At 37.9% G+C, this 13,822-nt stretch overlaps 1 protein-coding gene across 1 annotated transcript in view; it reads left to right on the top strand.

The window, feature by feature from the left end:
* Positions 1-13,822, top strand: part of LOC131429978 (CD63 antigen-like) — a 173,122-nt gene that overhangs the window by 37,579 nt on the left and 121,721 nt on the right. The gene's annotated exons all lie outside the window — the stretch shown is intronic.

Genomic DNA, 13,822 nt, shown 5'->3' with positions numbered 1-13,822 from the left:
TTGTGATTTGCTTTGATTTCTAATTGTTAGTAAATTTGGTTAGAATATCACTTATTTCAATACTTTGCTAAAGTGGAACTTTTCAGACTAGTCCGGGCGAAAAAACGTTTCAATTTGACCATCCGATCACACCTTGTATGTTTCTAGCCCTAAAAAAGATTCAATCTCCACGGTATATTTCGTGTCTTTTGTTTCTCCTTGCCGATAATGGCCGAACAGAAAACATAATAAATCCAGACATCACCTAGTCCCAATAAAATCAACTTTTACGTGAGAAACGAATCACATTTCATTTCATTGTTCTCCGGATGATTTGTCCAGTAATATAGTGTGAGGTAAGTTGGAAGGTTATTTTGTTTCTTCTCTCGTATCAATTTTCCAGATGAAGGAATCACGTATCACATTTTCTTGGAGTCCACATTTGGCTGGTCGTAAAAGGTAATGCGAGGATCAGGACTTTAAATATGTAGTCTGTGGATCCTGATCCGTTGCTTCAAATCAGATTTTAATAGCAATGACAATTTCATGTTTATTTCTAAAAATTACTGACGGTAGCAAAACGTTCGTGCAATGAGTACAATGACTTTAGTTTATGAAATCATTGCCATACATTTCATATAATCAAACTGTTGCTAGGAACTAAAATAGGGATATTCCTTTTTATGTACGACTGAAAATTTAACGATAATGACAGATGAAAAAAGTACGTCATGACGGTTGCCATCCGCTGTGCGGTGGGAATCATCTAATCTTTTGATTCGATTCTTTAGATTGTACTCCATTCGGAGTGAAAAGACTGTGGTGCTAGTTCGAACGTAACTTCAGGTTATCGGATTGTCAGATTTACCGATGTATCGATTCAGTCTTTTTTTTCTTTCAAAACGACTATCAAGTTTATCGCATTTGTTGGAAACTAATCGTTATGTTATTCTCTGAAAAAGACGCTAAAGTTACGAGTGATGAAAAGTGTAGGTTTTAAAATCGAAGGCGAATACGCAACGTCACTTGGAAGCAAATCCCTTAGATGACTACAAGTCGAAGAAGACAACAACAGTAACAAATGATGGATGGGTAATGTCAGAGTCTTAACTGGATGACATGAGTACGAAAAACAACCTATTGTAATCTACGTGTGTAATGATGCCTTTCTCATATTACTCATAACATCATAAATATCACTGTGGAATTGTCAAAAACAAATTAAAAAATTCCGTATGATCCTTTTTGCAGTTTTTTATCACTATTTCCAATACTTCCAAAAACGGATTCAGAAGACCGCAATAGACGAAGTTGGTTCGTTTGTCATCAACAAATATGGACTACAAATTAGAACAGTTTGGACCTAGTTAAACCTAGACTTAATATCTCATGCTCTATTTCGATTAAACCAAACTCGTGGACTATTATTATTATAATTGACATCACTACACCACTGGCACGGTAAAGACTGTTCCAGAAAGTATAGACGCACTTTGATTTCGCTGTAAATAATTCACAAGTGTTAGATATTCAAATTTTATTCGATATACTGATAATATTAGACTACAACAACAGAATATTATTCTCAAAGTTTGCTACTTAACCATTGTAGCTGGCGCACCTTCTTGCGAACGTTTCTCATTAAATTTCGTACAGACTTCTTGGCGACACTTTTTTTTAACCTTCAACTGTTGAATGGTTTCGGCTGCCGAGACATGTTTCCTAAGATGTGCCTTCGTTAATGCCCAAAATTCCTCAATTGGTCGAAGTTGTGGGCAATTTGGTGGATTCATGTCTTTTGGGACGAAAGTGACATTTTTGGTAGAATACCATTCTACCGTTCATTTCGAGTAGTGGCTCTGGTCAGAAGACAACAGGATCCTTGTGGCTTCGAATCATGGGTAGGAGTCGTGTTTGTAAACATTCCATGATGTATATTTCGCTGTTCATTGAAGCAGTGGTGATGAAGGGTTTCGAAATTTTACCGCAGCTACAAATTGCTTGCCAGACCATAGCTTTCTTTCCAAATTTTTGTCTCGGACTGGTTTAACACTTGCCCTTCTCGCACCGTATAATATTGTGGTCCCGGCAAGGATTTGTAATCGAGTTTCACGTAGGTTTCGTCGTCCATGATTATGCAGTTCAAATTTCCAGCATGAATCGTATTGTACAGCTTTCGAACCCTCGGTCTGTCGATGCTTCTTGTTTCGGACTACGTTTTGGTTGTTTCTGCTTCTTATAGGTTCGAAGATTCAAACGTTCTTTAGCAAGAAGAATATTTGTCTTTGAAGTGCCCACTTTTTTGGCCACTTCCCGAACTGAAACCTCCTTCTTTTGCTCGAACGCCTTCAGTATACGTTCATCCAACTGAAGGTTAGCAGGACCGTTTTTTCCACCCGTTTTCGGTTTATCCTCAAAGGTGTTATCCTCACCGAACTTCCTGATTGCATTTCGCACGGCTTTTTCACTTACTCCTTCCATTTTTGCTATCTTTCTCAGTGACAGTCCGCGTTCTGTGCACCATTTGTACACAATTTTTCGACGTTGTTCTGCTGAAAGTCCACGAATTTCGAAACAAACTAATGAAAACGAATAAACAACTGCACAAGTGGTTTGAGAGGAGTGTAAACAACAGGACGCAGCCATAAAAATCGACAGATTCTGAACCATTGCGAAATGGCAGCGGTTTTTGGTTGCGTCCATACTTTCTGGGACCGGCTGTAAAAATTGCATTTACATCGCGAAGCTTGAAATTCCGATGTATGCTTATTTTTTTCAAATAAATTTCTATTCATTGATATTCTTTTATTCTTCCGGTCGGTTCGGTTTTATCATAAAATAGCTAAAATTTTTATCAACCGCAGCACCGTCTTTTACTAACATCACACACCAGTAGCAGACATTCATAACCGCTTCGTTTTCTTCTTCTTCTTTTGCTTCTTCTACTTCTGGTTAGCGTCACATCACTTGAGATGACACCGATTGATTGGCACAGTAACTTGGGCTATATTGCCAGTTAATTTTCGTTTATAGTCCAATGGATTACAAGTGAAAAGCTCGCTGCGTGATAACGTCGAGTCGCCAAAATACGGATAAAAATTCTTTCTTTTTCGCGAAATACTCAAATTCTCACCGCACTACTACGATACAACGTGTTCACTCGTTGAGGGTTTCACTGGAAGTGTTTCGTTTTCTTTCTAGCGTGTACGAAATAGAACAAAGCACGCATCGTTCGTGTTGTGTTTTCTTCTTCCACGTTGCACGTACCGGTGTTGTACATATTGTCATTCCATATGGCGGTTTAATAGCTTAGATACTCAATTTAAACTAGGATAAGGGAATTCTATTTCTGGAGCTTTCTTCACTACTTTCGGTGCTTCCGAAACAGAAAAACGGGGGACCAGTAGTGCTGAATAACGTTAAGTTTGCCCACAAACTAACAAGTTTTGCAAGAATTTATAAGATAGTTTTATGGGGATTGTACCTGTTTTGACCACCGTTCGTGAAAAAAATACTCATGAAATAGGTAATTTTCTAATTATCTCGCTTTAGTTCCGGATACGGAAGTCAGATCCGGACAAAATTTTCTAGGAATGAAATTTTTAGGAAACTATAAGACTTTTTATTTGAATCTTAGTCTGTGACAATCAGTTAAGTCACTTCCGAGAAAATTGAGGGCATATTTTTTCTCTAATTTTCACATATTACTCTGTAACTCCGGAACCAGAAGTCGGATTCAAATAAAATTCAAATTCACACATACAGAGAGAGAGAGAGAGAGAGAGAGAGAGAAAGAGGAAGAGAAAGAGAGAGATTTTAACACTAATTTATGTTCAGAATTGAGTTTTAGAATCCAGGTTCAGATCTCAAGCTCAAAATTTAGTTACTGAATACAGGTACAGAATTCAGGATTGGAATTCTGAATTTGAATTTGGAAACTATATTCTAAAACTGAAAATAAGTAATGAATTTTATACCAGGTTTCTGAAATTGATTTTTGGACCCGCACCTTGGAACTAAGTATTAAACCTGTATTCTGGAACTAAGTTTTGTATTTGGATTCTGGAACTTCATTCTGAACCTAGACCAGTTAAAAAATACAATACGGGAACTGAATTTTTGACCAAAATATTGAAACTGAACCCTGAACTTGAATTGTGGACTTGAATTCTTTCACTAAATTCAGTAACTGAGTACTGTACCAGGATTCTGGAACTGAATTTGGGATTCTGGACACGTGGACCAATCGAAATGACGTGCTAAAGTGAACTGGCTGACATGTTCTGCTGGGTCAACTGTGCAGACAAAAATTATTGAGATAGATCAAATTTATTATATCTACCGAATAGAAAACGTGGGAATCGAAAGCCGCACTTAGTATAAAAATGTAGTGTTTGTCTGAAAAAATCCGTTTCTAATCCACCTAGTGGTGTAATGATGTCTTGCTCATATTACTTATATTTTCAAAAACATCACTAGATCATTCTGACAATTTTTTTTCAAACATAAATAAAATTGAGAACTTTCTTTGGGTATAAACTACCAAAACCTTTTCAATTTGCAAACAGTTATGTCAAGTTAATGTAGATGAAAATGTGGCAACCCTTTACGCTATACAAATTTGAACAGCACGCGGTGTGCTAGGCGGTGGTGTTTTCTTTTTCTGTACCAGGACATACCGAGGTGTATCGGTTCAGCATCATTTTGTATGACAGTTTGAAAGTGTTGATACTCATTGCCCTATAATTTCGGAACCGGAAGTCGGATCTGGATGAAATTGCACAGTATCTTTCAAGACACTGAGAGCTTTAATTTGAATCATGATATGTGAAAATCAGTTTAACCGTTGATGAGAATTCGCAGTGAGTTCCGGATTTGTAGCTTTTCTTCACTATTACCGGTGCGTTCGCAAGCGGAAGCCGGGTACTAGTAGTTCCAAAGTATATTTATATATCCACTAACTAACAAGGTTTGCCAACAAGATGAATTTCCCAGTAAATTTTATAAAAATTTGCACCTCGTTTCGCCAACAGTTTTGAAAAAATCCTCATTAAATTAATTTTCTTTCACTTATCGCGCTGTAATACAGGAACCAAAAGTCGGATCTACACACCTAGAAAAAATCGTGTAAATTTACGTCTTCTGAGATCGACATATATGAGCGTCGAAAATGACTCAATTTTAAAGTAAATCTAACTTATATTTAATGCATTCTGACATATTTTTTTTATATGCTAAAATATGTAAATTTACACGTTTGCTTGCATGGCGGTTTTTTTTTTATTCAATAATGTAATATAATTTTAGGCACACTGCTTAAGCTCTAAGATGCCAAGGGTATTTTCTAATCTTAAATAACGACTAACTTAAAACTAGAATAGTATCATTAGACTATGTCATCTCGGGTTCTCGTAAATCCAGCTTTCAGCTGGTGATCGGCAGTAGTCGATGAATTGAGTGTTGCATGAGTCTTCCAGATGGCGTTGGTAAATATCTATGCTGGCCGCATCCTTCGGTCCGTGTGGGTCCGAATGGCGGGGTTTGTTTGACGTATATTTATGTCATTCTTGTAAAGTTCTGTCGCTTCACGGATTACGTTCTTGTGAATTGTGTCATATGTGAATTTGCGTCACCTGTAAATTTCATAATTTTTTGCTGTGTAGATCAACCTGGGGACTTATAAAGAATTTCAAGACTTTTTATTTGCATCTTTATTTGTAAAAACCGGTAAAGATTGTATATAGATTGATGATCATAGATTTGCACATATTGCCTTGTAATTCCGGAACCGGAAGTCGGATAAAAATAAAATTCAATAGCGAGCTATGGAACCAAGGTACCTTTCATTCGAATTTGTATTTGTGAGAATCGGTTCAGCCATATCTTAGCAAATCGAGTGGCATTATTTGTCACATACACACATCCATACATACATACATACACACACATACATTGTTCTGAGACAAGGAGACTCACAGAAATCTTATGTAACCTATGAGAGCCAAAAACAGACCCAGACGCAGTTGAAAATAGCTACCAGTTGAGGAAGTTCCCCCATTGAATTGAAAGAAAAATCATTTCTATTTTCCTATGCCAAGCGAAGAGCTCAAATGAAAATTGCAATCAATTGAGTTTTATGTCACCACAATTCATGCGATCACAAGTGACGATATATTTTTTCTACCAGTACTTAACCGCAAATCATAAAAACACGTACTGCATTTCGGAGAAAACCACAAAGAATCTGCTGTAAAAAATTACGTATATTTTCGCACATTCTCTTTTTTAGAGAAAAAAATACGATCCGGTATTTTGCGGTATTTGCGTTGCTGAGAGCTTCCGTGTTCACTGACAAAGGGTGGGTGCCGGGAACGCAGACGGTCTCCAGGAAAATGTAGACTGGAACGCGGAACAACCGTAGTTGTTGTTTCTCGTCAACAGTTTCTGTGTTCCGTTTCCGTGACGACCTTCCGCATAGAAAACAACAATCATAGTACCATACTTTAAGCATCCGTTTCAAGACGCATTAGTCGCTCTGTAGCAGTACCAGGATAGTGGATAGAGAAGGATTTTCTTTCAGCTTTTGTGTTGAAAAATAATAAATATTTTGAAAAGTCAATGTAGTTCCGCTTGTGGATCACCCCCGAGGGGAATTCGAAATTCGTGTTTGACATCCATTTGGCACTATTGTGTTTGGCTAGGTAAATCGATTTGTTGTTAAAAAAGCATGAATGAAGTAGCGAAAGCTTTCAGGATCGGATAAACGGCAAGAGAATATTTGAATAAAGGCTAAAATTCCAGATGATCGGGGATTCGTATGGCACGGACACGGTGAGATACGTTCTTAAATTAATTGCTAATATATCTTATCTGTGAGCAATTTCAAATAAAATTTTGATTATATCGAAACTGTAAGAAATGTGAGCTCCTAGCATAATCTTTTAAATTTTTTTCCATTTTTTTCCTCTCTCTTTCCAGGTAAAGAAATTCCAGTTCAGAGTGAAATATCTCACCATTAATTATTCAAAAGTGTGCATTTTTTATATGCCGCAATCTTTCGGGTCACAAAATGTCGCACAACCATCCAGGCTAAAGGTAAGCCGTTCATCAACAGTAACGGAAATAGACAATAGGGAAGGTCCCCCCAAAGTGAGTCAATGTCTAACGTGGAACAAAATCTCCAACTTCTTCCTCTGTTCAATCGTTAAGTTGTCATTCCATTAAAGTTTCAAACAATGGCAAGACTATGACAGGTCGATGTTAAGCTCACTTCCCCTATCGTTGCCTTTGTTTAGGGATTCCTACAGCAGGGATGACATTATTTTCCCTACACAAAAATCTCAGAATGTCTGTCTTCATGGTAATAACCAAATCATATATATAACAGGGCTGAAAAGTCACCACTTGTGGCTGAACACCCAATTTAAATCTTAATAATTTAATTTTAACTCATATTCCAATAAATAATTATTTAAAAAAAAAAAAAAAAAAAAAAACAGCAGGGATGACGTGAATGTAACATTCCGAACTAAGCTTCTCGTGGAACATAGAAGCACATGCTGATAAAACACACAAACCCTGTTTTACCTAATCACACGTGAATATGCGATACTCGACCGGACAGATTAGACGCGAAATGATGTACATAATGAAACATTAAACGACGCTCAAGTCCCATTTGGAAAGATTATACCATTGAGAATGATGCGGTGCGGTTGTAATTTACCGTCACTGGAGAATCTACTTCGGTCCATCGGGCTAGGATCTAACGATGCTTGCTTGGAGTAAACACACGACGAGCCCGGTACCAGCGTGGGCGGTAATAATGGGTGGAATTAGAATATATAACTTTTCTCATTAAATGTGCATTTCCACGGAGACGAAATGAAATGCGTTACTGGCGTGCCATGGACGCTTCCGGCCTAAGCTTGAAATGAATTTCTTTTCGCTAAAATAATGACAGGGACGAAGGAATTTCTGCTGGGCTACAGAACAATCTGCTAGTCAAATGGAAGTCGTTCAAGAGCGTTCGCTTTTTCAGACGAAGGAGTGTACGAATTAAATTGTTGTTTCACCAAAAGATAACCTCAAGATTACAAGCTCCGTACTAAACTTTGCGAACACATGGCTTCAAGTTTTGCTTGCTCTTCGACATCAAGAGAAGTCTACGCGGTTGTTCGTTTAGAGGTCGTAACGCTTTCCACACGCTTTTTTTTCATTGAATTAAATCGTGTGCGACTTTCACTAGCTCTAGGAATGCAGGAGAGTTTGGCAATAAGACGACTTCATACTTAAGGCATAATTGGATTTAGGATTGTTATGAAGCACTCGTTTAAAATGAAGGTGTTTTGTTTTTATCGTTATTTCCTAAAATTAAATGACAAATAACGATTATCAGTTAAGCATGGTAAGAGAGGTATTATTGTTTCAATTTCTACATGCTTATCATCCCATATGCTGAAGCGTTTCCACAGTTTCAGTACATTGTTTTGAAGTGAATTGCCATCCCGGTTAAGGATAATTTATTTATTTCAACCTAGTACAGTTTCAAATCATCGGCACAAATTACTTAGTATCTACCACCAAGCAACAGGACGGTATTGCTGAAAAACAGTGCGATGAGATGTGGACATATATTACTGCCTTGTGTAAACTCCTGATCTCTTCCGATACGGAAATTAAGGAATCTAACTGTACTTGAAAAAATTTATCACACAAATAAGAACTTAATCATTCAATAGGATTACTTGATTTCAAATGAAGGTCATCATTAAATCAATCGATAGATTGGGTAATCATGAATTCATTTCAAATCTGATATTTTTGAATCTCTCAGGAAGTAAATAAACACAGGTTAAAACATCTATTATTGGGATAGGATAATTTTTGACAGTCAGTCACTGATAATCTGGACACAGCTCATTGTGTTCAAATTCGTACTTCAATAATAATTTTTTTTTCAATCTTCAGTGGTACTAAATAAGAAGAAACTAGTTTAGTTCTGAATATGACAATCGATTACTAACATTAATTCAGATAATATTGAATACCAAAGTATTATTAGTATCAAATAAAATTACAAGTTGCTGGTTCATTTGAATTTTTGTAGGATATTACTCGACCTACAACTTGAACTGTGATCTCAATGATTCCAGTGGCAGTAGACAAGTTACAATTTCTCAGCCCTGAAAGAAGACACATATTTATAATGTACCATCAAATGATTTATTAGGTTTTATTCATCTACCCTAATTGAGGAGCTTGATTGAAGTTTACAGAAACAGCGCTGAAATCGTTATTCGTAACCAGGTTTCATTTTCTATCGTGCAGACATGCGATTATAATCTAGCATAATAATAAGTAATAATACATAATTTAAAAAATTGCAAAAAATAAGAATAATTTAGAAGTTATTTATTTATAATTATCATAAAATACGCAATTTCCGAACGCTGAACATTTTTTTGAATTTGTTCGTTTATTTGCTTTTCTCATATAGAAAGGTATATGCAATCATTTGAAGAATCGACTAGTTCAAATTGGCTGAATTTACCGCTCGCACAGATCGCCAGCCACACCAAGTACATATTTCTTGGTAAATTTGTCGACCTCCCGAAATTTTTTCGGAACGTCCAGGCGGAATCTTTAACAGATTGTGACGAAATTCTGTATCATGAAATACACGACACTCTAAACTAGTTTTATTTCATAAATTTGTACCCCTTCGAAACATTTTTCTTCTGTGCAAAGTTGGGTCGACGTTTGCAAAGGTGTGTGTGTGTGTGTGTGTGTGTGTGTGTGTGTGTGTGTGTGTGTGTGTGTGTGTGTGTGTGTGTGTGTGTGTGTGTGTGTGTGTGTGTGTGTGTGTGTGTGTGTGTGTGTGTATGTGCGTGTGTGTGTGTGTGTGTGTGTGTGTGTGTGTGTGTGTATGTTTGTGTGTGTGTGTGTGTGTGTTTGTGTGTGTGTGTGCGTGTGAGTGTGTGTGTGTGTTTTTTTTACAAGGTGAAATACCTACTTATGTACTTTCCCAGTTCACGCGCTCAGTAGTTGTCAAGCTACCGCTATTGTGAACCAGCGAGTGGGACTGGCTGAACCTTACCCACTTAAACACCTTGGACATCTTGCCTTGATCCCCCCGGAACTAAGCTAAGCTCAATACTTCGGGGGAGGCTGTGCTCATGCACTTCTTCGTTTGGGAGAAAATGAGCTCCTGCTCTCTATATACATCTCGGCTGTGCTCATGCACTTCTTCGTTTGGGAGAAAATGAGCTCCTGAGTTTCTATCTTTATCCCTCTCGATCCACCTTTGGCGCCTCGACAACCCAATGCCGCTACGTCGCGCCGCACTACTCAACTGATCCCCGACGATGGATCTAGCCTACACCGACTGAGAGTTTCCCCTTTTACCCCACGCGGGACACCCGAAGGAGTGCCGAGGTCTGCTCTGCGATTCCGGTTGGAGCATGGCGTCCGGTTCGCTGATGCCCCGACGACTCGAATCGGTGTTGTGGCGTCTACTCGACTAGTGCCCGGTGATGGATCTAGCCTACACCGACAGAGAGTTCCCCGACGATGGAAGTTCTCCCGAAACCGACGTTTTCGATACCCGTCCACGGCCCGACCGAAAGGATGCCTGGGTCGATCCAATGATGCCGGTTGGAGGATGGCTTCCGGTTCTACTCGTCTAATCCCCGATGAAAGATCTAGACTACACCGACGGAGAGTTCCCCGGCGAAAGAGGCTCTCCCGACACCGAGTCCCCTGTTTGCACCACACGGGACACACGAGAGAGTGCCGAGGTCGTGTGGATGGATGGATGTGTGTGTGGATGTGTGTGTGTGTATGTGTGTGTGTATGTGTGTGTATGTGTCTGTGTGTGTCAAATAACGTCACTCAATTTTCTAAGAGATTACTGAACCTATTTTCACAAACTTCGATTAAAATCAAAGGTCTTATGGCCTCATACAATTTTCTTGAATTTCATGTGAATCCGACTGAATTACAAGAAAATACAAACTAAAAAGGAAATAAAAGGTCTTGAAATTCTTTTAAGTCTTTGAAAATTTGATCCAGATCCGACTTCCGGTTCCCGTATTACAGTGCGATTAGTGAAAGTTTTCAATTTCATGAGTATTTTTTCACAAGGTTAAACAACGGTTAAACCGATTTTCACGAATCATTATTCAAATTGAAGCCCTCATTGTCTTTAAATATACTGTGTAATCTCATTCGGATCCGACTTTCGGTTCCGAAATTATAGGGTGATGAGTGTCAAAACATTTAAATCGTCATTCAAAATGGCGATGCAACGTTTGTACGTGTGGATTCGCCCCGTTCGCAGCGTGCTTTGTTGAATTTCGTAAAGCGGGCAGGGTTGCCACTTTTAAATCAATATTTTTCAGGTGATAAAAATGTAAATTTGTGAATTTTTCATTTAATTTGTACCTACTTGTTAGGATTATCACAAAATCATGATAACTATGCTTTTCTATAAAAGTACACTTATTGCCTTTCTCGTACAGAAAGTTTATGCAATCGCTTGAAAAATTTACTAGTGAAAATTGTCCCAGTGTTCTATATCATTCGACACAGTTCATCGAGCTCTCTCTCTCTCTCTCTCTCTCTCTCTCTCTCTCTCTCTCTCTCTCTCTCTCTCTCTCTCTCTCTCTCTCTCTCTCTCTCTCTCTCTCTCTCTCTCTCTCTCTCTCTCTCTCTCTCTCTCTCTCTCTCTCTCTCTCTCTCCTCTCTCTCTCTCTCTCTCTCTCTCTCTCTCTCTCTCTCTCTCTCTCTCTCTCTCTCTCTCTCTCTCTCTCTCTCTCTCTCTCTCTCTCTCTCTCTCTCTCTCTCTCTCTCTCTCTCTCTCTCTCTCTCTCTCTCTCTCTCTCTCTCTCTCTCTCTCTCTCTCTCTCTCTCTCTCTCTCTCTCTCTCTCTTTTTCTCTCCTCTCTCTCTCTCTCTCTCTCTCTGTGTGTGTGTGTGTGTGTGTGTGTGTGTGTGTGTGTGTGTGTGTGTGTGTGTGTGTGTGTGTGTGTGTGTGTGTATGTGTGTGTGTGTGTGTGTGTGTGTGTGTGTGTGTGTGTGTGTGTGTGTGTGTGTGTGTGTGAGTATGTGTCAAATAATGTCACTCATAAAATAAAAAATCTCATAGTCCCATTGGTTTCTATTGAATTCTATCATGCTTTCATAGGGTAAAGTGTGTTTAAAATTATACACCGTCATTTAGAGCGACGATGCAAAAAAGGGTAAAATTCTTCTTGATTTGGGTTAAAACTAATTCAATTTGTAGGCTATATTCTTACCAAACGAACCGATGGCTATACTGGTTCCAAATTTCCGGGTTCAGAAGTACCACAAATAGTGCTCAAAAACTCTAGAACGAAGCTTTTCTCAGAGTGATCGATTTCTACAAATAGGTTAAAATAAAAGTTCATATAGTCTCATAGGTTGTTGTTTAGTTTCATCTTGGTCCGACATCCGGTTCCAGATCTATAGGGTGAAGTGTGTTTAATCATTTGGTGCGACGATGCAAAATAAAGAAAAAATCTTATTAACTTCACATAGCTGTTTACAAATTGAAAAGGTTATTTTAGTTCATACCCAGAGAAAGTCTCTTATTTTATTAAGGATTGAAAAAAAAATTCTGACAGAATCTTCTAGTGATATTTTTGGCAATATGAATAATATTAGAAAGGCATTATTACACCACTAGGTGGATTAAAAAAGGTTCTTATAGCTTGAAAATAATAGTTTTATTTTACTCGCTCTAACAGTAACTAAGACACTTATAATTATATCGGTAAATGAGCTGCCATCGAAATATGAAAATATTCGCTTTAGAATTTCTCAGATAAAAGTACCAAGCTCATTGGTTTTGTTGAATACCTATTTTGTATTTTCTCTCAATTTTCAAGACTTTTCACCCACTAAATCCGGAATCGCAAGTCGGATTCGTCTAAAATTTCGCAGGATTCCATAGGACCGTTAAACTTTTGATTCATATCTTAGTTCGTGGAAACAGGTTCAACTAACCCCTAGAAATCGAAGTGAGTTTAGTTACGAGTTTTGTCTACCATTTCCTGTACTTCTGGAATTGTTATCCGGAAACCGGTATAGGCAAAGCTGATTGATTTTGTAATCGACTAACGAGATCCACATATTGGAGCACATTTTCGTAGAGTTTTTACAATCTTTGCATTGTGACAGTATGTAATTTTCAACAATCTTCGCCCTATAATTCCGGAATAGGATCCGGATAAAATTTCACAGCAGCTAATAATACTCAGTGAAATTATCCCTGAAAAAACATAGTGAGTCTCGTTTTTTCTGTAGTTTTTTACCACTATTTGCGTTACTCCCGGAATCGGAAACCGATATAGCCAAAACTGTTTCGTTTAGCAATCAACTGACAAAACCCACATATTGGAACATCTTCAAGCACAGTTTCGCAGAATTTCTACGTTTTTTTTTGCATTGTGACTTAAATAACTGAAATTTTATTATACTTTACCTAATAATTCTGGCGATCCTGCTAAAATTTCATATCAATCTATGGACTCTTGAAATCATTCATTTGAAACTAAGTTTGTGAAACCGATCTCCGGCAAATTGTACTCAAACTCCGGAATTAGAAGTCGGATCTAATTAAAATTCAGAAATATACTATGGAATCCGAAAGTCGAATTCGAATCTAAAGCACAATGGCACTTTTAAATCGAATCCAAGCTTAAGAAAATCGGTTGTCATCTATGAGAAAACAAAGTGGAGTTTTTGTCCTATATTTGTGGTACACTGAGGTCTTTTTTTATGCGGTTTTTTTACGCGACTTTTTTATGCGAATTTTCAGA

This window comes from Malaya genurostris, chromosome 2 (genome assembly GCF_030247185.1).
Source record: "Malaya genurostris strain Urasoe2022 chromosome 2, Malgen_1.1, whole genome shotgun sequence".
In the NCBI taxonomy this organism is placed as follows: Eukaryota; Metazoa; Arthropoda; class Insecta; order Diptera; family Culicidae; genus Malaya; species Malaya genurostris.
This window is presented reverse-complemented; position numbering and strand designations above follow the sequence as displayed.